At 38.0% G+C, this 24,089-nt stretch overlaps 1 pseudogene; it reads right to left on the bottom strand.

The window, feature by feature from the left end:
• Nucleotides 1–237: 237 nt before the first annotated feature.
• Nucleotides 238–13,010, bottom strand: LOC113039473 (major facilitator superfamily domain-containing protein 6-A-like; annotated as a pseudogene).
• Between the last annotated feature and the right edge of the window lie 11,079 nt (nt 13,011–24,089).

Consider the following 24,089-nt stretch of genomic DNA (forward strand, 5'->3'; position numbering starts at 1 on the left):
CTACATCACAAGTCACAGGTTAAAGTGTGAAAGCAGTGACAAGTGTGACATTATCGCAGTGACGTTGACATTAGTAGGTTTAAATAATGAGGTTTCACAAAGTATTTTACAAAGAAGATATCCGCAATTATTTCAGGCCTCAAAGCTTAATGTAAATGGACAAAATGCCCAGGCACTGCTACCCTCTACAGGTCGAAGAAAGTAAAAACAGGAACATGTTACAGTTTAAAACCTGCTAGGCTTTATTTAATGGATGTGTAAATAAGTTAAAAATCATACAAAGGCCATTTATACTGAAACGTACTTTCTTCTTGTATTTTCACACAAAGTTCGTAAAAACTCTTCACAGCGAAAACATAATCACTATGTGAAGAGAAAATACCCACGGGTTACAGAGTCAGTGTCAGTTTGTGCCATCAGCTGTTTGCTTGTTATACAAGCTGCGTGTCCTGTGTTGGGAATTGCAGCTGTGAGGTGGCCCCTGGGGGCCCGGGGTCCTCCTGGGACTGGAGCCCACCGAGAGCCCTATCCTGTCGCACGCCATTGCCAACAATGGGAGGTGATGGGTCTTCTCGAGATTCTGGGGGAATCTCATCTGTGTCCTAGTTAGAGAAAAAGAGACATTTTTCACCAAAAGAATTTCTAGCACACACACAAAAAAAAAAACAAGCCAAAAAACATGCATAATATTTTAGAATACCTTGGAGTCTGGCACACAGAGTACAAAATATCATAATATATGAACTATGGTTCATTATTTAGTTGTTGACGAATTTAGGTAACTAAACATTTTGCCTGAAAACAACAGTTTGTCAGTTTGTGTATTAAAAAATAATAATTCCAAAGCTTTTCTTTCATGTGGTTTACTTGCATGAGTGAGCCATTTTACCAGTTTCACTGTTTGAATTCAGAACGATTATGATGAAATTAAAATTGGACAGTCTCATGACCAACCATCCAAAAAAAAAAAAAAAAAAAAAACTCTTTCAAAGAGTTTTGGTGCTTAAAATATTTTATAATATTTTGTCATTTTGTCACATCATTTTTTCCTCTACTGAGTGAAAAAAAGGAAATGAACAAAATTAATTTCTCACCCTATTTTGTATTTTATACAGTTTTATTACTGTTCAGTTTGGGATTACTAAGTTGCATTTTTTATAAAAAAGAAATACATATTATTCTGAAAGGATTCAATGACAGTAACTGCATTTTTAACATTATAAATGATTTCGATTTCAAATAAATGCTGTTCTTTTGAACTTTGAAAATAAAAATTTTCAGCATCAGATCAGTATATTAGAATGATTTATGATGGTTCATGTTACACTGGAGACTGGAGTAATGATTGGTAATGATTAAAAAAAGAACATTTTAAATTGTAAAATTATTTCACAACATTACTTATATATATATATATAGTATTTTTAATTTAATAAATGCAGCCTTGTTGAGCAGAAGAGATTACATTTTTTTAAAATCTTCCTAACCCCAAACTGAATAGTAGTGCATATGTGCTCGAACTGAAATAATTAATAAAAATGTAAGTGCATGAGGGTGGAAAGTGTTCTATGAGTTTGATTATCTGAAAAGAAAAAAAATAACAGATTTACAGTTATATATTTTTCAACTAAATCCACACATTCTCACCCTTCTGCCCCAGAATGCGTGAAAAAGAGAGAGAAAACACTCAACATTTGGATCAATATTCATATTATATACCACCATCCTCCTCTTATTTTCCCATGATCCTTTGCACTACCTGAATGGGCTGGAACTCAACAGGGGTCTTTGCAATGACAACCATGTCTCTGATTTGGTAAAACAGTAGAATGACTGTAACCCACGGCGAACCAGAGGGAACCCAAGCGGGCTTGTTCAGATCCTCCTGCTCCTCTTGGTGCCGTGTTTTCCGAGCCGGAAGTTTGGGTTGGGCTCGAGCAGGTGCGGCCGCGTCTGTTGTGTTCTGAACCAGGTCAATGGTGGCTATGGAACAGGACTGAACGGGATAGGAATGTTCTCTGCTAGCATCTTGTCCTCTGCGTGGTTAAAGAAATACATTAAACTCAGGCAAATTTGTGAATGAAATATAGTGTGCATGAAAATACTTGAAAATGTGTGTTTATGCTTGTCATAATTTAAATACCCTATCCATTAGTAGGCTAATAATAAAGCTTTGAAACTAAACTAACATTTCACAACAAAACAAGAACAAATCAACTGAACTGCTGGAATTACTGGAGACGTCATTTTAGTTGGTTTGCTCATACTGCCCAACACAATGTCACTTTTTTTCACCATTTGGAAAGGGCACATTTTGTTTGCGAAACTTTTTTTTTTTTTATTTTTTTAAAATGTACTTATATTCAATTATATTTTGTTAAAATTACACCATTATAAGGCTATTATATAGTTTAATTACTTAAATTAAATACAAAAAATACAAAAGGCAAAAAAACAACAACATGAACAAAACTGAACTAAACAAAAAAAATATACAAAGGGCAAAAAGGACAAAAAAAAATATTGCAAAAGTAAATGTAATTAAATGGAAAGACCCAAGATAAAATGAAAGCAAACAGAACTAAACTAAACAAGCAAAGCAGCAAAATGAACCAGGGCACCACAACCCAAATCTAAAAAAAAACAAAAAAACATTTCAGCTCTTATTTGAAAATATTAAGTAATATACAATATATTGTTGCTCACCTTTTTCTCATTCTGGCCAGTGATGCACATAATTAATGAAAAGATCAGCAAAATAACGAGCGATGTCATCCCTATTCCCCTGAAAGTTTCGCCAACACCTGAAAAACAAGACCACCTCTTGTTTATACACATAATAGCATTCATAATGTCATGTGGCTACAAAGACAACAGGCATTGCTCATACCAAAGTAGTTGACAAATACACCACCGACCATCGCCCCACAGCCCCTGCCCAGCCCGAGGTGGAGACCCTGCAGGATGCCTTGAGCGGAGGTCCGAAGAGGTGGAGGTACAGCTGCACTCAAATATGAGATACACGCCGCCCATACAGATGCATGTGTTATACCTGTATAGATACACAGTGGGTTTTTTTACAGCACAATATATGGCTTAAATTAATAATTCACGCACAAATAAAACTTGCACACCCTACAGATTAGGTTTTGAGGCCATGTTTTAAAGCATCGACAGTGGAGTCTGTAAATGGTTAGGCAGAGCATTCCACAAAATTGGAGTAACTGACCAGAAAGCCTGATCTCCCATAGTGCGAACTGTGAAGCTTAGTCCTGGGGGGTTTTAATAGATATGTTGATGCAGAACGAAGTGTAAGTTTAGAAGTTTGTGGAATTAGTTCCTTAAGATATGATGGGGCGTTTCCATAGATGCACTGATGGTTAAGGCAGCGGACATTAAAAACAATCATGAATGAAATAGGAAGCCAGTGTAGTGATTTGAGAATTGAAAAAAAATTTCGCATCTGCAAGAGTGAGGATGAAGTAGGATGAGGCCTAGCAATATTCCTAAGATGGAAAAAATAGTCTTGCACAGATGTTTAACATGCGCCTCAAAGGTGAGATGAGAGTACAGTATAACACCTAAATTGATAACTGATCCCAAGAGTGGAATGTTTTGTCCAGAAAAGGTAATGCTGGAAAAGACCGATGTCTGGACCTGATGTGGGGTGCCTACTAGGATGGCTTCAGTCTTTGAGCCGTTTAATTGCAGTCAATTTTGGCTCATCCACGCCTTTCCTTCCTCCAGACAGGTAGTCAAGATGGAAGATGACAGGGCAGCAGAAGTGGATGAGTTGTTCTTAAGGTAAGGTTGAGTGTCATCAACATAGCAATGAAATTATATTCCGTGCCGGCTGATGACATGACCAAGAGGAAACCTATACATCATGAACAGAGTGGGGCCGAGCACTGAGCCTTGAGGGACAACACAGGTGACATTGTGTGTCAAGGATTTAGCCAATCCCAAAGCAGCATACTCTATTCTCCCAGTAAGTGAAAACCAGTTATAGACAGAGTCAGACAGACTGATGGTGTTACATAAACGATACAGAAATATGTTTTGATCCACAGTGTTGAATGCTGCATTCAAATCCAGAAGGATGAGAAGAGATGGAGAATCAGCATCAGCTGCCATCAGCAGGTCATTTGTTTCGGTGCTGTGGCCAGAGCGGAAACCAGACTGGAATTTCTCAAACAAATTGTTTAGTTTTAAATGGATCTGTAGTTGTGCATTAACTACTTTTCCCAACACTTTAGTAAGAAATGGAAGGTTAGAAATAGGCTTGTAGTTGGCAAGGACTCATGGATCTAAAGCTGTTTTTTTTTGAGGTATGGTCTGATGACAGCAGTTTTCAGTTCAGGTGGAATATTATCAGCCTGGAGGGAGTGGTTGTTTACTTTAGTAATCAGGGGACTTATAAGGTTAGATTTCACCAAGGCTGTAGGAAAATGGTCCAGGGCACTACTGGATGGTTTTATCTTTCTGATTGTGTCCTCAACCTCTCACTGTGAGATGTCAGAGAAACAGCAGAGAGGTTGGGGAGTCACAGGCTGTAAATCGGCAGTCAAGACAGGCAGAGCAGAGGAACTGGACAGAAGGGAGTGAATGGTAACGTTTTTCCTGAAAAAAGTAATAAAGCTGTTGCAGCTCTCCTTTGTAACTTCTAAATGAGAGCACGCTTGCCATTTAAGTAAGCAATTTATAGTAGAGAAAAACTGCTTCGAGTTTCCAGGGCTATTGTTAATGAGACCAGAATAGAATCGTGACCTAGCATCTCTCAAGGACTTTGCATAGGCCATCTGATGCCCTATGTAGGCCTGCCTGTGAAGAGTGAGTCCTGTGACCTTAAGACGCCGCTCGAAGAAATGTCCAGCTGCCTAAATCTTTTACATTTCACAGGTAAACCCCAGCACTGAACGGGATAAGGATACGGTTCTAGTTCTTATAGGAGCATGGAGATCTAATAGACTCAAAGATCTATTGTAAAAGTCAACCGACTTAAAAAGAAAAGGGAAGAGAAATCCGCAGAGAAGGGATGCTGAAGATCTATAGCTAAGGAGTCCAGGTTTATTTATTTTTTTGACAGCAACAATTATAATACATTATAATGCTTACACATTTGTGGTGATAACTTTTTTTAGATTATGATTATTTATAACACACAATGAACACCATATTATATAATGAACTTTTAAATTGATAATTGACTATAAATCTTGACACTGGTTATTTAAGATCTGCACAGTATCTTACTACATCTTGTAAGTGGATAGGTGTGAAGTGTTATTTGGGTGTTCCCTTTGAGAATATTATTAATTTTGATGTCAGCTATTTAATCATTTCAACTGAAAAAAGAAAAAAAAACTATGTTTATGTTAGGTTACATTTTATTTTGATGGTCCCCTTGATCTACTGTCTATTTACGTACTTGCAAAGTTACTTATATTAGGTTTGCCTGTTGGGGAACCATAAAAATGAAGTGTTAGCATATACAAACCCGATTCCAAAAATGTTGGGACACTGTACAAATTGTGAGTAAAAAAGCAATGGAATAATTTACAAATCTCATAAACCTATATTTTATTCACAACAGAATATAGATAACATATTGCAACTTATTAGGTCAGTTGGCAACATGATTGGGTATAAAAGAAGCCTCTCAGATTGGCAGTGTCTCAGAAGTCAAGATGGGCAAAGGATCACCAATTCCCCCAACGTTGCGACAAATTGTGGAGAATTTTTTTTCTCCGAGAATAATTGTAAAGAGTTTAAAGTTATCATCATCTACAGTGCATAATATCAACCAAAGATTCAGAGAATCTGAAACAATCTCTGTGCGTAAGGGTCAAGACTGGAAAACCATACTGTATCTCTGTGATCTTCGGGCCCTTAGACAGCACTGTATCACATACAGGAATGCTACTGTAATGGAAATCACAACATGGGCTCAGGAATTCTTCCAGAAAACATTGTCGGTGAACACAATCCACCGTGCCATTCGCCGTTGCTGGCTAAAACTCTATAGGTCAAAAAAGAAGCCATATCTAAACATGATCCAGAAGTGCAGGCGTTTTCTCTGGGCCAAGCCTCATTTAAAATGGACTGTGGCAAAGTGGAAAACTGTTCTGTGGTCAGACGAATCAAAATTTGATGTTATTTTTGGAAAACTGGGACTCCATGTCATCCGGATTAAACAGGACAAGGACAACCCAAGTTGTTATCAGCGCTCAGTTCAGAAGCCTGCACCTCTGATGGTATGGGGTTGCATGAGTGCGAGTGGCATGGGAAGCTAACACATCTGGAAAGGCACCATCAATACTGAAAGGTATATCAAGGTTCTAGAACAACATATGCTCCCATCCAAACGTCGTCTCTTTCAGGGAAGATCTTGCATTTTCCAACATGACAATGTCAGACCACATACTGCATCAATTACAACATCATGCCTGTGTAGAATTTGTACAGTCTCCCAACTTTTTTGGATGGCCTGAGGGTGAACTATTCTTATTTTGTGTGAAATATGAGCGCCTATTATTCATTCACTTTTCTTGGCACAAACAGAAATCTGTCTCATGACCTGAAAACATTATGTGTCTTAGCTTGGACATAAAAGATAAATACAGAGCTAACAAGTCTGTAACAGTATGGACGTTTCATTGAACAGATGAAAACGTCTGTATTGAATTTAAACAGAATTGCTCTTTCCTATGAGTGGATGTTAAAGCTGCAGTAGGTAAATTTTGTAAAAATATATTTTTTTACATATTTATTAAACCTGTCATTATGTCCTGACAGTAGTATATGAGACAGATAATCTGTGAAAAAAATCAAGCTCCTCTGGCTCCTCCCAGTGGTCCTATTGCCATTTGCAGTTACAGACCGTTCCCGGTAAAAAACAACCAATCAGAGCTGTGGCCGTATCTTTGTTTGTGTTCAAAATGTAGAAAAAATGTATATAATAAGCGAGTACACCATGAATCCATTTTCCAAACCGTGTTTTTAGCTTGTCCTGAATCACTAGGGTGCACCTATAATAAGTGTTTAAATTCGGACTATTTTAGATTGCTTCGGGGGTACCGCGGCGGAGTAACCCAGTACCTTTGTGATTCTTCATAGACATAAACAGAGAGAAGTAGTTCCGGCTACGATGTTCTTCCACAAGACGCAAGCAGTTCTGTTTATTAACCGCTAGAGCGTCAAAAGTTACCGACTGCAGCTTTAACGTATCTACATATGTGCTTGTTTTCTTCTTGATTGTTTTGCAACAGGAAAGGGCAGTGGAACTGAAAATGTCAGACTGACTTGATTTTCTCTCCTGAAATGAACCACGGCCTTTCTTTGTTCTGCACACATATCTTTACTTATGTACTAAAACTGATGATTAAAACATAATGTGTTCACAACAGTTCACAATTAGAGATTTTAATGACTGTAGATGAGCTTGAACTTGATGACTGGGCATATATACCTTGCAGTACTTCCATTGGCAGCACAGTCCAGGCATTCTTCAGATATGAGATATAGAGGTAGCGTGCTGTGTTGCAGGCCAGGCCGATGTACAAAACTCTGACAGAAGAAGCACAAGACACAGTTATTAAAGATACATGTAGGAACCTCATGAAACATCTCAACAACATGCATGGCTCACGTTTCACCCCCTTAAACATAAAGAAAAAAAAATTATATATTAAAGAAAATTAATATTAAAGAATACTTTTAAATCATTATTAATTTGAAAAGTATTAAGTATTACTTAATAATCAAATAAAAATAATGAACACATTCATATAATTTTTTAGCTGAAATACATAAAAACATAAATGGTCCCAACTTAGTTTAATTTTGTATGCAACTGCAAAATAAAATTACTTTTCCCCCTATATATTTTAATAAGCCTGACAGGTTTTTGTGAATTTTAAAGTGGAAATATAATACAAAAATCAAGTATTTTCTTAAGTGCTCTGTGTGTTTCATGACTCATTATATTAACATCCTATGTGCTATAAAACAAGTAGCCCAATCAAGATGAGATGTAACCGCATAGTCATATCTGAAAATCATTGCTTCTTATTTGGGTCATCTCTTTTAAAGAGGAGTCTATAAAACATAAAAATGTCTAACAGGAAGTGCCTTCATTTTTTTAACTGCCTTTTACAAGGAGGGATGACATATGAATCCACACTGCTGTGTCAGTCATTCAGTCAAATGGTTTTCTCTATAATTTAAAACAAATAACTCAACTTGAACGCCAAAGCGCCTGAATGTTACGTTCTCTGTAAAAGCAGCCACGCAGTGGACACTGTAGCTGTGCACTGCATTCTGAACTTGTGCCACCGCTGAAAGAAAAAGGCTTTGTGATTTTTAACCAGTCCTTTTAACCAAACAACATATAGACCTTCAGAGTTGCATGACAAGTGCCACGCACAAGTTGCGGTGCAGTGAGGTGGTTTGGGTTACCTGGACAGGTCTGGCCTGCGACTGGAATAAACTACTATAATGGTTTGGTTCTAAACCATAGTGAACAGCCTTGCGGCCTACATAAGCACCATCCTTCCAAAGTAGATGCTTAACTGAAATGGAACTTAAGTAAAGAGTAATTTATAAACACTAACAGTTGATTTCAATAGAATTTGGTGTTAGCATGTGGCTAAGCAAACATACGGAACATCTACGTGAGGCTGGGCTCTTTAGATTTGGGCCAGTATGCAACTACCTAGCAACCATACCGAATACCCTAGCAACTATATAAAAACATACTCTTTATAACTACTTTATACTCTGGGATTACTTTAATGCTACCTTGCATATTGTTAAAAATTAAGATTCTAAGGAAATGTGACTTTTACTTTTAACTTTTTAAAATAATGTTTAGGTAGCCACCTTAATAGAATCACTATGACCATACTATGCTTGAATCACAGCAAGGGTTGCAAAAAGGTGGAACATTTTCAGTAAATTTGGGAATTATATTTTTTGGAAAGTTTCCTGAAATTTAGCGGAAATGTTCCACCCGTGTGCAACCCTATTCACAGCCAATGAATGGTTATAGATAGCGCGAATAAAGTGCAATCAATCAAAGGAAGACTAGAAAAGATGTTTAACATTTATTTCCTCTAGAAATCTTAGAACCATGTTCGGATTCACTTGATTAAAAACTTTTTCAAAAGTATCAACAGAATAAAAAAGGTTTCTCACAAGGGCAGATGTAATACAGTCTAGAAGGATATGTTTAATGGACAATGAATTCTGACAAGATGAACATTTTGAAGGATTTTCTCCTGAGAGTAAAAATTGAGGATTCATTTTTTAATGTCCTATTCTGTATCTTGTATAGATGACTTGATTCCAGAACAACTGAACTAAACCAAATCACAGCTGAACTGAAATTGACATATTCCAGTTTCTAAATCAAGATCTAAATCAAGATTCAGAATTAAACCATACCAAGATTCAGACCTGAACCAGACTATTCCACTAAAATAAATTTACATTCCCCTAATTCCCCTGAAGCCTAAAGTATACTTCACTTTTTAGGTGTACGTGAGGGTCAGTGTACAGAGCATGTAACACAATTTCCATCATCAGAATAGTACACACTCCACTCAATTTTTGTAACTGTGTGTAAATTGTATGTGCATGTTGCACATGCACATCGAATTTGTTTTGTAGTATTCAGTTGTTCCACAAGTTTGGACTTAGGCCAACAAGGAATCACAAGAACCTCACCTGATGTGTCCTACCAGTTCGATGAATTTATGGCTAGTGAAATAGGCTGCAAGCTCCGACACGTGACTCAGGACGGAACAAACACCAAACAGAGTTGTGGTTCCTGTCAAGTCCTGTAAATGCCAGTAAAGGAAAGTGAAAACAAAGCCATATCCAAAGCCCATGAACCAGGCCACAAACAACACGGTGCCATACTGTACACCGCACAGCAGTCGCATCAAGTCCCAGAAGTGGAACTCCTCAACTTGGACGATTGTTGGGATCTCGGAGTTCTCCGTTCCAGGGGAACCTCCATGTTGGGCGTTTTGCTGCTGGTTGCCTTCGCTCCTGTCTTGGTGCTGAACATCAAACTTAAACTGTGTAGCAACAATCAAAGCAAATCCCATTAATACGCCGAACACGATGAAGGCAATATTGTAGTTTTTGTAATTTTCCTGTAAGCATTCCATGCTGCCGATGACAAGGTCAGTGCTAGTGTGGTCGATCCAGATGCCTACGCAGAGCATAGCGATACCCCATCCTAGAGATCCCCACATTCGCTGGAGACCGTAGCGGTCACGATGTGCACCCAGGTACTGCAGTGTCATCTAAAACAATCCAAATAAACCTATTTTAGAATCAATAAATACCTCTTTTCTATTGAAATAGTACTGGAACTGCTGCTGGAAGTTCTAATGGTGTGTGCGCAACAAAAGTGGAGCGAATATTCATATCATCTTGAGATGTTTTTTGCATCACTTATTCAAATAAAAACACAATCTCTCCTCCGTTCTCTGAATATTTAAAAAATATTTAACTTGCGCGGAAGACGGGATTGATATGGCATTTATGGAATGTTACAAGCTTCCCAGAGTTGACATATAGCACATAGATGTGCTACCAATTGATCTAAATATTCTACTACATAATCTAATTAATCTACCCATAAATAATCACACATCCACTGACATTAGAAAGGTTTAAGGGCCCAGCATGGGGACAATTTTTCGGCAGTGGAAACATTGAGTGGTTCCAGATTGGGAAATGGCTCAAGCAACAATACCATTCCTCCTGATGGTGGAAATGACATTTGTAGCTTGTTCTTGTGTCTAACATTTAAATACAATGGAAGTATTCTATAATATCCCTTTTGAAGTTCTGCTTATTCAGATCTTTCGTTCTAGGAACCAAAAATTGCAGTTTTAGTTCTCATGGCCTATATTACAGACTCTACGAACTGATCTGCCTTGATACTGAGGTTATTTTGAGGGGGAAAAAGGTGTTACATACCGTATCCACGATAGTAATGGCTGGAGCACTGAAAAACTCGCCAATGATGATGATGAGCAGAATCAGCAGGAAAATGGCGTGAACCTGGTCCATGTTATATTCAGGTGTTTGGTTGGGTTTGGTCGTAGTACTCTGAGTAGTGCTGCCGGATGTGAAATTGGTGGTGGATGCTAAAATAGATGTGCTTAGCTCATGCCCTGTGGTGTTTTGGTCAAATTGTGTCATGTTATCAAATTCTTCAGGTGCAACAGTGAAACTTAAATTGGAGTCCCGTTTGAATCTGTGTTCAGAGCTGTAGCCTGAAGACTGAATGTAGGAAAGGATGGTTCGCAAAGGGTAGTGTCCAATCAGATCCCTGCGGCGTCTCATCTGGTTTGTTGTCGGAATGGAACTGGCGTTGAGGTAGAATGTCTCGTTAGATGTGGTACTGTGGACAGTCGGTACCATGGCTGTGGTCGTCGGGGGGTTCTCTTCTTCACACGTCATGTCTGCTGGTTGCACAAGTCCAATCCCAGAATTGAAGAGGAGCCAGCATAACATTGAGAACAATAAGACTGCTTTACCTTTCCTGAAACGATCTGCAACGATGCCCCAAAAAGGGGCGCTACAGAACTCAATGAAATACCGGATTCCAACTAGGAGACCAATTTGGGTGGGATTCATCCCCAGCTGCTTGTAATACAAAGCAAGAAGGGGATGGAGGGAACCATATGCAGCATAGAAGAACAAATAAAACACTTTTGACACTAGAAGGTAGGGGTTGACCCGTAGGAACAATCGTTCACTGCAGCTCAAGTCATGTTGAGGGGATGGAGTTGGGGATGTATCAATAGGTACATTGTCCAGAGGTGACTGTGAAGGTTGATCTGACTGAATCTCAAGCGACAGGCGGTCAAAACGCTCGAGGTGTCTCCTCTTCAGCTCCTCTTCATCATCGGTTAAGATGGCTACACGGTCATCAGCCATCTTTGCTGGAGAGCTTGATATTTCTAAAGTTTGAGTTAAAGATAATATTTAAATGTTGAGCATGTGTTAAAAACGGCATACAGTATGACCAGAAACGTGTACATAAGGGTCCATTTTGATTTCAGGTTGATTTTGAAATACGGCAAATTATGTTGAAACTTTTTTTGTGTGTGTGTGGAAAAAATACAGATCTTTACAATTTTAGAACATTTGAACCAATCAGAAAACATAATATTAGAAACGTTCACAGCAAAATTATGCTATTAAAAACTCTAAAAAAAATATATTAATGCATGTTTTGCATCCCAAGTATAGCATACTAAATTATATTCTTACTATTACTACAGTACAAGTACACTATCCACAGTATACAAATGTTATGTTTGTTAAGAATACCCAGATGACCTACTGCTGGCAAAAAACTAAACATAAAAAAAGTATGTGACAAAGTCATGTGACATTATGTAGCATAGTACTATATGAAAGGTCTGTGTGGTCCAAAGACACATATATAACAAAGTTAGCCTTACACAATGTTTGCTGCCCGTATCCAGCATATAGTAAACAAGTACTTTACAAATGTCCAAATGTGCATACTATGCATCCTAGATTCTATGTGATTTTAGTAATTTTCAATACTATTTAGGGCAGATATGTGGAGAGTATATGTACATGAGGACACATGGAATGTTTATTGCCGAATGACGTGATGAAGGTTTATGGCGCGCCTGTCTACTGTCCCACTTTTACGGAAGTATCAGCGCTTCTTTTCATTTAATAAAAGATAAACAGTGTATTTATTCGGCAAAGTCTTTATGCTCTTTCTAAAACCCACTTTGTTGTGTTTCTTATAACAACCTATACAACTAAAACAGGAAGAGGGGTTAAAAAAGCAAGAAATGCAGGAAATGGAGAAGAAATGTTCAGAACAAGCAAATAACTGTATATTTACAGTAAAAATGCGTAGGTATGTTATATGAAAACAGCCATTGTGTATTTACCTATAGTCTCGGTAGTTCAAGGTGAGTCGGTTACTTTGAAACAGACGCCATTTCGATGAAGTTGATTTTCTTCCATTTCCAATGAACGTTTGTTTACCGGCTTTTCCGCCAGTATAAACAGATACTTTCTCGCTTATTTAACGGCTTGTCAAGGCATTTTTTTTGTTGCTTGGTGGCGAGAGTCCAGCGTTCACCTGCTCTCAAACCGACTAGGGCTTAATTCATGAATATTAATTAGGTGCTGACGTTGCTAGCTCAGTTTCTTTGGCGAAGGCGTGGCTTTTGAAAAGTAACGCGCTGACGTGGATATCCATTTTAAATATTCAGAAACTTTGTTTTACATACATTTATATTTTAATAACCATATATTTTAAACACATCATGAATTCCTTTTTTATTGTACATCATATGAGCTGTGTGTATCAGTTGTTTTGCAAAATCGAAAACAACCTGTTCCTCAGCTCTTCTTTGTTCAGGTGCATAGATATCTATGGTTCAGGTGAAACAGTTTCACTCTGTTGCAAATTAAATCATGAATAGGTGCATCATTTCCCCCTCCTTAAGCAACATGCTTTGTAGAAAGTAACAAGTTGGTTTTTATTTACATCCTTTGTGAATTAATACATTTCCAATTATGCATTAAGATCAGTTACCTGCCGTACTGCTATTTGCCTTTCATTAAACTGGAACTGATGTTATCTGAAAAGCTTATTTATTCACCCTTTCCTTTGTCAATGCCAAGTCATTTTGAAATAAATCAGAACTGTGACACAGGATACACTACATACTATTTTAATAGTATTTTACAATGTACATTGTACTGCCCGCATATAATTTACATATAGGCCTACTTTCACACATTGTAATGTTAAAATGTCTCCATCCTGCTTCTATTGCTACCGTCCAGTTGCACTTACTCCTATTCTCATGAAGTGCTTTGAACGGCTAGTCATGCACCATATCAAGTCTGTTGGAATTTCTGACTGGAAGACCTCAGGCGGTACGGGTCGGCAGCAACACATCCAGCACCATCACACTGAACACTGGGGCCCCCCAAGGATGTGTGCTGAGCCCCCTCCTCTTCACTCTGCTGACACGACTGCACATCATCACACAAATTCAGCATGCTCCTCTGAACCTCAATGAAGTGCATTGGGTGCATTCAGGTAAATTGGGGCATATTTTATTTTTTTATGAGGTGACTGGAAAATATGTCCTGGATAACCTGAATTAACCCTAGATAAGATCGTTTTGCCCACTCTAAACAAGTATAAGAAAAAAGAGACAAGGAGCTCTTACTTCCTCTTTTTCTCTATAAATATGCACTATATATATATAAAGCTTTAGAGTGTAACCCATGTGATTGAATTTAAATATATTTGCTCTAGCTTTCCAACATTTTATAATCTATATTTGATGCGTTTTTAATATATATTTTTTTTTATTAAATTGAAGATTATTGTTCGCGATTATTATGAAATGGAAAATAATTATTTGAAATTATAACAGTGTCTTGTTTCTTTATTTGGTCAATATTCCACTCCACTGTTTATTTTTTTTCACCCACAAACATACAAAAATAGCTATATATCGCCATCTTGTGTTAACATGGAGGGCTTTAATATTCATGTCAACATATATGGTGAATACTAATATTTCAGCGTTTTTGGAACCATTTCTCTTCACAGAAACTTTTTGTTAATTTATTGAGTGTGTGTGTGTGTGTGTGTGTAGGCTACTGTACATATGACAACACAAACTTCAGAGATATTTTATTTTCTGAATAAAAGCTCCAGCCACCAGCCAGTTTAAGTGATTGAATAGTACAGTTGAATATATATATATATATATATATATATATATATATATATATATATATATATATATATATATATATATATATATATATATATATATATAATATACACATATCTTAAATATACACAGAAATATACACATATCTTTATTTAAAAAATTGTATGATTTATTCTGTATTATTTGGCATAAATATTTTAGACCTTCCATCATTGCTGGTTCACATAAAGAACAAGCTACCATGAAATTTAGCAAATTATTGTGCATTGTATGTTTGATGCAGTTTCGGCAGTTCTTGATTTTTAACTTACCCTTCTGCAAATGAATGCCTAAATTCATAAAGTCTGTGACATTAAATGTTGCATACACTGCAATAGACACATGAATAAAATAAAAAGAATATATGTCTCAGTATGTTTTTTTCAGTACAAATATCAAAACAACCTTAATTTACTTGAGATGCAAATTGAACACAAGAAGTCGTTTTCTTAGAAATTGAAGAAAATTAAGTTTATGAATAAAACAAGAACAACATCTGTCAATGGGGAATGGAAAGTTGGCAATAACAAATAACTGCTAATCTCAACCCACTTAATTTTAATCAACTTCTCGGAGTAATTTTAGGTAATTTTGCATCTCAAGTAAATATTTATTGAGTCAAGACTGGAAAACAAGAAAAAATTATCGACAAATAATGTTTTTTGCAGTGTGAACAGAAGGTAAAGTAAAAGTTATTTCCATATTCTATTGGTTGGGAGTAGAATTACTGAAATATGACAAAACAAAAACAAATAAAAAGCAATGGAGGTCTGTTGGAAATTGTATTTCCAAGCTGTGAAGTATTAAGAATACAAGACATTAACATTTAGGGACCATGTCAATGTATTGTGTTCCATTCAAATTATTCCTTAAATTTTGTAACTTGGTTTTAAAGATATACCTTCATGAAATTTGCAGAAACCCTGAATTTTACAACCTAAAGCCTAATATCATACAAGTATGAGTTTAATGTTCCTTTTTATATTATCTGCATTGGTTCAGACTTGCGTTGTGCACGACAACTCCCCGATTTCTGTCCAATGCTTTTCTTTGTTCTTTTTTTTCCTTTTCCTCTCCGCCATGACGATGGCACCCACAACAGTGATGACCACCGTGATGGTGATGACCAGGACAGTTACCATCTCTGCAACGCAGAACTCCTCTTTCATCGTGTAGTTCCGGTGACTTTCATCCAAATTCACGCATGTGAGGTTATCGTAGTCATCCAGGAAGAGCCGCTTGACGTTACATAGCTTCCGGAAGACTCGCTGCAGATCGCAGTCGCAATTCCACGGGTTTCCTTGGAGCATTATGTGAGTGCTGTACGTGTTGAGACTCAGGAAGGTCATGAACTGAATCGTGGAGAGGTTGTTGTTGGTTAGGTCCAGTAGAGCGAGACTGGTCAATGGCGAAAGCGCGCCAACGTCCAAGTAGTTTATCTGGTTGTCATGTAAATTCAAGACTTCGAGGTTTCGTAACATGGAGAAGATACCATTTTTGAGAACCGTTAAATGGTTCGAGTTGAGGTGTATCTGGCGAAGGGTACTCATGGACCCAAACGCCCTCATCTTGATGGTCTCAATAGCATTATGGCTGAGGTTGAGTCTTTGGAGGGCGTCAAAGTGGACAAAACAACTGCTGTCCAAGCTGGTCAGTCGGTTCTCCGTCAGTGACAGATCTCGAAGAGAACCGAGACCCTGCGAAAATCCTTCACTCAGGATTGCGATTCGGTTTCGGCTCAGGTCCAACCTCAGCAGTCCTTCCAGGAGAGAGAACGCTCCATCAGCTAGCAAAGCTATCACATTGTCGTTCAGGAGCAGGATGCGAAGTCTTCGTGTGCTGTGGAAGGCTCGGGGCTGGATGGCACTCAGGTGGTTGAAGGACAGGTCCAGTTGTTCGGTGAAGGGTGGAAGAGCGGTGGGGAGGTGGGCGAAATTCCTGCTGGAACAGTTGGCGATTTTGAGCTCCTCGTAGCAGGTGCAGTCATAGGTAATGTTGTGGCTCGTGGAGATGGACTGGACCTCGAGCACCAAGGGAAGCATGAACAACAGATGCATCCTGGAGGTTCTGAGGAGAACCAATAACAGTTTGTGTAAAAATGTAATCTCTAACCTTTCAGATATCTGTTCTTTAGAAGTGGTTAGAGAGTTTAACTCCTAACCCTAAGGTTGTGGGTTCAAGTTTCGGCCCAGCAATGCCATGACTGATGGAAGTTGTGGTCTAATGTTTAGAGAGTTTGACTCCTAACCCTAAGGTTGTGGGTTCAAGTTTCGGGCCAGCAATACCATGACTGATGGAAGTTGTGGTCTAATGTTTAGAGAGTTTGACTCCTAACCCTAAGGTTGTGGGTTCAAGTTTCGGGCCAGCAATACCATGACTGATTGAAGTTGTGGTCTAATGTTTAGAGAGTTTGACTCCTAACCCTAAGGTTGTGGGTTCAAGTTTCGGGCCAGCAATACCATGACTGATTGAAGTTGTGGTCTAATGTTTAGAGAGTTTGACTCCTAACCCTAAGGTTGTGGGTTCGAGTCTCGGGCTGGCAATACCATGACTGATTGAAGTTGTGGTCTAATGTTTAGAGAGTTTGACTCCTAACCCTAAGGTTGTGGGTTCGAGTCTCGGGCCAGCAATACCATGACTGATAGAAGTTGTGGTCTAATGTTTAGAGAGTTTGACTCCTAACCCTAAGGTTGTGGGTTCGAGTCTCGGGCCAGCAATACCATGACTGATGGAAGTTGTGGTCTAATGTTTAGAGAGTTTGACTCCTAACCCTAAGGTTGTGGGTTCAAGTTTCGGGCCAGCAATACCATGACTGATTGAAGTTGTGGTCTAATGTTTAGAGAGTTTGACTCCTAACCCTAAGGTTGTGGGTTCAAGTTTCGGGCCAGCAATACCATGACTGATTGAAGTTGTGGTCTAATGTTTAGAGAGTTTGACTCCTAACCCTAAGGTTGTGGGTTCGAGTCTCGGGCTGGCAATACCATGACTGATTGAAGTTGTGGTCTAATGTTTAGAGAGTTTGACTCCTAACCCTAAGGTTGTGGGTTCGAGTCTCGGGCTGGCAATACTATGACTGAGGTGACCTTGAGCAAGGCACCGAACCCACAACTGCTCCCCGAGCACCGCAGCATAAATGGCTGCCCACTGCTCCGGATGTGTGTTTACAGTGTGTGTGTGTGTGTGTGTTTTCACTGCTGTGTGTGTGCACTTTGAATGGGTTAAATGCAGAGCATGAACTCTGAGTATGGGTCACCATACTTGGCTGAATGTCACGTCACTTTCACTTTTTTCAAAGCTTTTACTTGATATGATGAAATGACTTTTGTTTTATTTTTACCTTTTTATGACATATCATATTTAATAATACATATATTTCATAATATTTTATGTAATAAAATACTTTTAGGTGAATGTGTTACAATTGAAAGAATACAAGTATGTTTTTTTATTATATAATCTTATTTAATAATGCTATTTTCCTGGACTGGGATATAGCATTTATGTCATTGTATAATGCAAACCGAACAATCTATTGCGTCTCTATGCAAAATTTGTATCTGCTTCCATTAGATTATTATCAGACTGAATTGTGGATCCAGCATGTGGTTTTATTGAGCTTTTACACACTGTTTTCCAGTATATACTGTATAAACAAACAAGACAGTTACAGTTACTGTTTAGTTGCACTTAATGTTTGCATACGGATGTTCGAAGCCTGTTATACGATTACAGGTCAAGGACGGTTTAGTTCATGCATAAACTTTACTAAATGAGCTTTACAATACATGTTTATTTGTTTAAAATGATACTTTAAGTAAAAATTTATAGGACTGTGTAAAGTAACCATTTACTATTTTCTTTCTTCACCATTTTAAGCACCTTATAAACATCACTAATTCATTTAAAATGATTATGTAGTGTAAAATAAAACTAATCTCAACAATACTTACGAAAAAAGTATGGAATTTACGAATCAAACACATAAATAAACATGAATCGTCTGTTAACAGTACAGAATGTCTACAAAAAGATACGCACTTTCAATCATGTATCGTATTGTGATACCTATCGTACCTGGCGTCCCTTGTCAGGACATAGATCTTATTGTAAAAACCCCATTAGCACCTTTTTCTATGGTTTCACTTAAAGTTAACTTACGTAGCCATAAGTAAGTATAAAAAGAGCCTTACCTGAGACGGTGTCTGTCATCAGAGGAGCAGCCGCAGGTGTCTGTACGGCAGACGCGGTGTGTTTGCAGCCGGGAGGGAAACACTATTGTACAGGGGCAGCTGTTGGCAGAGAAGAGAATAGAGAAAGAGCAAAGTAATTAATATTTCACGCTGGCAGCGCAGGGCACAGACATGACGAGGGGGTGCAAACCGCAACACTTTATGAATTTTACATTTTTAATACTGGTGACACATATAACACAAACCTAAGTAATGTAATTATAAATAAGAAAAATAAATACGTTTGACATGAAATATGTATAAGCTATGAATTAGCAGACGAACAAAGAAATATTTAAGTTTAATATTCCTGAAATGTACAGGGTTTCTTGTTTAACATGGTTATGGCAGGGATGACTGGATGCACTGGATACTCGTAGCATGGTGCATTATGGGATATTCTCCTTTCGGTCTTGAATGCATTATAAAATCAGACTCGTAATCTTTCTCAGGATTGGAAAAAATCCCATCCCATCTCAGATATGAGCGCGGTTTCTCCTTACACTAGCTTTAATGTCAGTCTATATATCCCTTCCATCTACAGGCAGATGACAGATTTAATGAAACAAAGAGCAAAGGTTAAATCCAGCTTATTTCTCTTTATGTTTGGGATATTACTAGAGGGATAAAAGTGGAAAAAACCCTGTTGAGCTCTGCATCCGTCTTCACATCGGAAAAGGGAAGGATGAATACAGAAAGTGGGATTAGAGCTAAAGCTCACCAAAGCTTCACTTTTTCCTGCGTTATTTCACTTCTCCTGAACACAGATGTTTTACATGTATGTTACATGTATAGATGTAAAAAAACATTTACCTTACTAGATATATATATACTTTATGTAATGGATCCAGTCTTGATTGGAGTGACCTAATTTGTCCTTCTCATTCCTTCAGTAGGTGAATGCTGGCCGGTGCGAGTAGGTGGGCCGCCACTGTTCACCTGAACCCCTCGGATCATGTATCTCTGCAGGAAGGAGGCTTGAGTTTCATCCAGGACCTTGGATTTAAAACTACAGCTCTGAGCTAAAAAGAGCCTTAAATCAAAGGAATTGTCAGGCCATTTGCTGGTTTTGTCACTGTGAAGCACCTAGTGTTGCCTTTCCATTTAAAAGAGCTAGAAAATAAATAATACAGAGGAAATAAGTGTTTGATTCTGTTATGTATGTATTGTTTATTATGTATGTATGTTATGTTATGTATTTGTTATGTACTATATTTAACATGAATGACATTACAAGCATAATAAAAGTAAAAAGAGTTCATATCCATCAAACAGTAAATAGACAGACAGACACAGACGATAGACAGACAGTTGGACAGAGACACAGAATAGACAGACAGACAGACAGACAAAGGGATGGAAGGATGGATGGACAGAAGGAAAAATGGATGAATGCATAGATAGATAGACAAACAGAGAGACAGAAGACTAACAGAAAAAGAGACAGACAGACAGAAACAAATAGACAACAAACATGGAGACAGACAATAAGACAGATGTGTAGACAGACAGATAATTACCATAGATAGATAGATAGATAGATAAATAGAGGTTACTCACAGTTGAAGATGATTTTCTGACACAGGATGTGTGAGACTGTTATTCTTCATTCACATGAATGATTTGTTCTGTTTGCTGGGATTATGACAATATTGGTCAAGATGCTTCATCTCACAGTAAAAACAAAGCAGGTGATGAGAGAGAATGAGTGAGACACATTGAAGACTGTAATCCTCTGCCGGGATTCACTGGATTACAGGATAGTCAATTCATTCACATCCTATCATTTCTATCTATCTATCTATCTATCTATCTATCTATCTATCTATCTATCTATCTATCTATCTATCTATCTATCTATCTATCTATCTATCTATCTGTCTGTCTGTCTGTCTGTCTGTCTCTATCTGTCTATCTGTCTCTATCTATCTATTGTCTGTCTACCTATCTGCCTGTCTATCTATTTGTCTGTCTATCTGTCTGTCTGTCTGTCTGTCTCTGTCTGTCTATCTCTCTCTGTTTGTCTGTCTATCTGTCTGTATCAATTCAATTCAATTCAATATTGCTTTATTGGCATGAATGTAAATTATACAATATTGCCAAAGCTTAGTGTACATATATAGAAGAAATAAAATAAATTATAACAAAAAAATGGACATCACAGTAATGGAACTGATTATAATTACATCTTATAATATTAAACTAACAAATTATAACATTTGTGTGAACGTTTGATTCCACAGTCTTAAACTTACATATAAATACACAAACATACTAAGGGTCACTGTGGTGCACAGTGGGGTCAGACACACTGAGGTCACACACACACACACACACACACACACACACACACACACACACACACACACACATACGTTCACCTGCTGTCTCTCAGGCTGTGGCACGTCCACACGTATCTCGCAGCCAGTGCTGCTGTGTGTCCCTCTCCTAATATTATTTTTAATTTTTCTGTTTCACTAATTGCTGTAAAGTTCTGTATTAAATTTGTGAATTTGCTGAAGTATATGTCTCTTATGGAGGTGTATTTCTGACAGTGCAGGAGGAAGTGCGTCTCTGTCTCGATCTCTCCTGTCTGACAGTGAGCACACACTCTTCTCTCTCTGGGTAACCAGCTCTTTCGGTGTCTGTCCGTCTCGATGGCTAGACTGTGCTCACTGAGCCTGTACTTGGTCAGGATCCGTCTCTGCTTTGTGTCTCTGACACTCTGGAGATAATCTTCATATTCATAAACTGATTTTAGAGTTCGATAGAATTGTAATTTACTTTGTGTTTTAGTTTCTTGATCCCAATGTTCCAGATATGTATTTTTAGATTGTTTGGTAATTTGGTTGATTTTGATGTTTGGTTGAGAAGCAGTGCTGGTCTGAGACTGGTTAGTGTTAGTAGAGTTAGTCAGGTTAGTAAGTCTCAGAACTAGCTGACTGAGTGGACTCTTTTCAGGGTTCAGTTCTTGGGTTTGTAGCGCTTTAAAATGTAGCGATTCTGTGGGACTTGATTTCAGATGCATCCAGAATTTGAGGGATCTTTTTTGCATATTGATAATCAATGGGAATCGGCCTAATTCTGCCCTACATGCGTTATTGGGTGTTCTTCTTTGTAATTTTAGAATCATTTTGCAGAATTCTGTGTGTAGGGCTTCTGTTGGATGTCTGTCCCATCTAGTGTAGCTCTGATCACTGAGTGGACCCCAAACCTCACTTCCATACAGCGCTATGGGCTGAATCACACTATCAAAGATTTTACACCAAATTGGAATCGGTATTTCAATATTTTGGAATTTTTTCTTGATTGCATATAGAGCTCTTCGAGCTTTATCTTTGAGAGCATTCACTGCCGAACTGAAACTCCCCGATGCAGTGAGGGTCAGACTGAGGTAAGTGTACTGCATCGTGTGTTCTAGAGCGGTGCTGCCTAGACTGAATGTATCTCTGTCTGTCTGTCTGTCTGTCTATCTGTCTTTCTATCTATCTCTGTCTGTCTATCTTTCTCTGTCTGTCTACCTGTCTGTATCTCTGTCTGTCTGTCTATCTGTCTTTCTATCTATCTCTGTCTGTCTATCTTTCTCTGTCTGTCTACCTGTCTGTATCTCTGTCTGTCTGTCTGTCTATCTGTCTTTCTATCTCTCTCTGTCTGTCTGTCTGTCTGTATCTCTGTCTGTTTATCTATCTGTCTGTCTGTCTGTCTGTCTGTCTGTCTGTCTGTCTGTCTATCTATCTATCTATCTATCTATCTATCTATCTATCTATCTATCTGTCTGTCTGTCTGTCTGTATCTCTGTTTGTCTATCTGTCTCTGTCTATCTATCTATCTGTCTGTCTGTCTGTCTGTATCTCTGTCTGTCTATCTGTATGTCTATTTGTCTGTCTCCATCTGTCTATCTGTCTCTATCTGTCTCTGTCTGTCAGTCTATCTATCTATCTATTGTCTGTCTGTCTATCTGCCTGTCTGTCTATCTGTCTCTGTCTGTCTGTCTGTCTGTATGTCTGTCTATCTGTCTTTCTATCTGTCTCTGTCTGTCTATCTGTCTGTCTATCTGTCTCTGTCTGTCTGTCTGTCTGTCTATCTGTCTTTCTATCTGTCTCTGTCTGTCTATCTGTCTGTCTATCTCTCTCTGTCTGTCTGTCTGTCTGTCTATCTGTCTTTCTATCTGTCTCTGTCTGTCTGTCTGTCTGTCTATCTGTCTTTCTATCTGTCTCTGTCTGTCTGTCTGTCTGTCTATCTGTATGTCTATTTGTCTGTCTCCATCTGTCTATCTGTCTCTATCTGTCTCTGTCTGTCAGTCTATCTATCTATCTATTGTCTGTCTGTCTATCTGCCTGTCTGTCTATCTGTCTCTGTCTGTCTGTCTGTCTGTCTGTCTGTCTATCTGTCTTTCTATCTGTCTCTGTCTGTCTATCTGTCTGTCTATCTGTCTCTGTCTGTCTGTCTGTCTGTCTGTCTGTCTTTCTATCTGTCTGTCTGTCTATCTGTCTTTCTATCTATCTATCTCTGTCTGTCTGTCTCTCTCTCTGTCTATCTGTCTCTGTCTGTCTCTATCTTTCTATCTGTCTATCTGTCTTTCTATCTATCTCTGTCTTTCTATCTATCTCTGTCTGTCTATATCTCTCTGTCTATCTGTCTCTGTCTGTCTCTATCTTTCTATCTGTCTCTGTCTGTCTGTCTGTCTGTCTGTCTATCTATCTATTTACCAACCTTCTATCAATTCAATTCAATTCAATTCAATATTGCTTTATTGGCATGAATGTAAATTATACAATATTGCCAAAGCTTAGTGTACATATATAGAAGAAATAAAATAAATTATAACAAAAAAATGGACATCACAGTAATGGAACTGATTATTATAACATCTTATAATATTAAACTAGCGAATTATAACATTTGTGTGAACGTTTGATTCCACAGTCTTAAACTTACATATAAATACACAAACATACTAAGGATCACTGTGGTGCACAATAGGGTCAGACACACTGAGGTCACACACACACACACACACACACACACACACACACACACACAT

Source organism: Carassius auratus, chromosome 22, assembly GCF_003368295.1.
Source record: "Carassius auratus strain Wakin chromosome 22, ASM336829v1, whole genome shotgun sequence".
In the NCBI taxonomy this organism is placed as follows: Eukaryota; Metazoa; Chordata; class Actinopteri; order Cypriniformes; family Cyprinidae; genus Carassius; species Carassius auratus.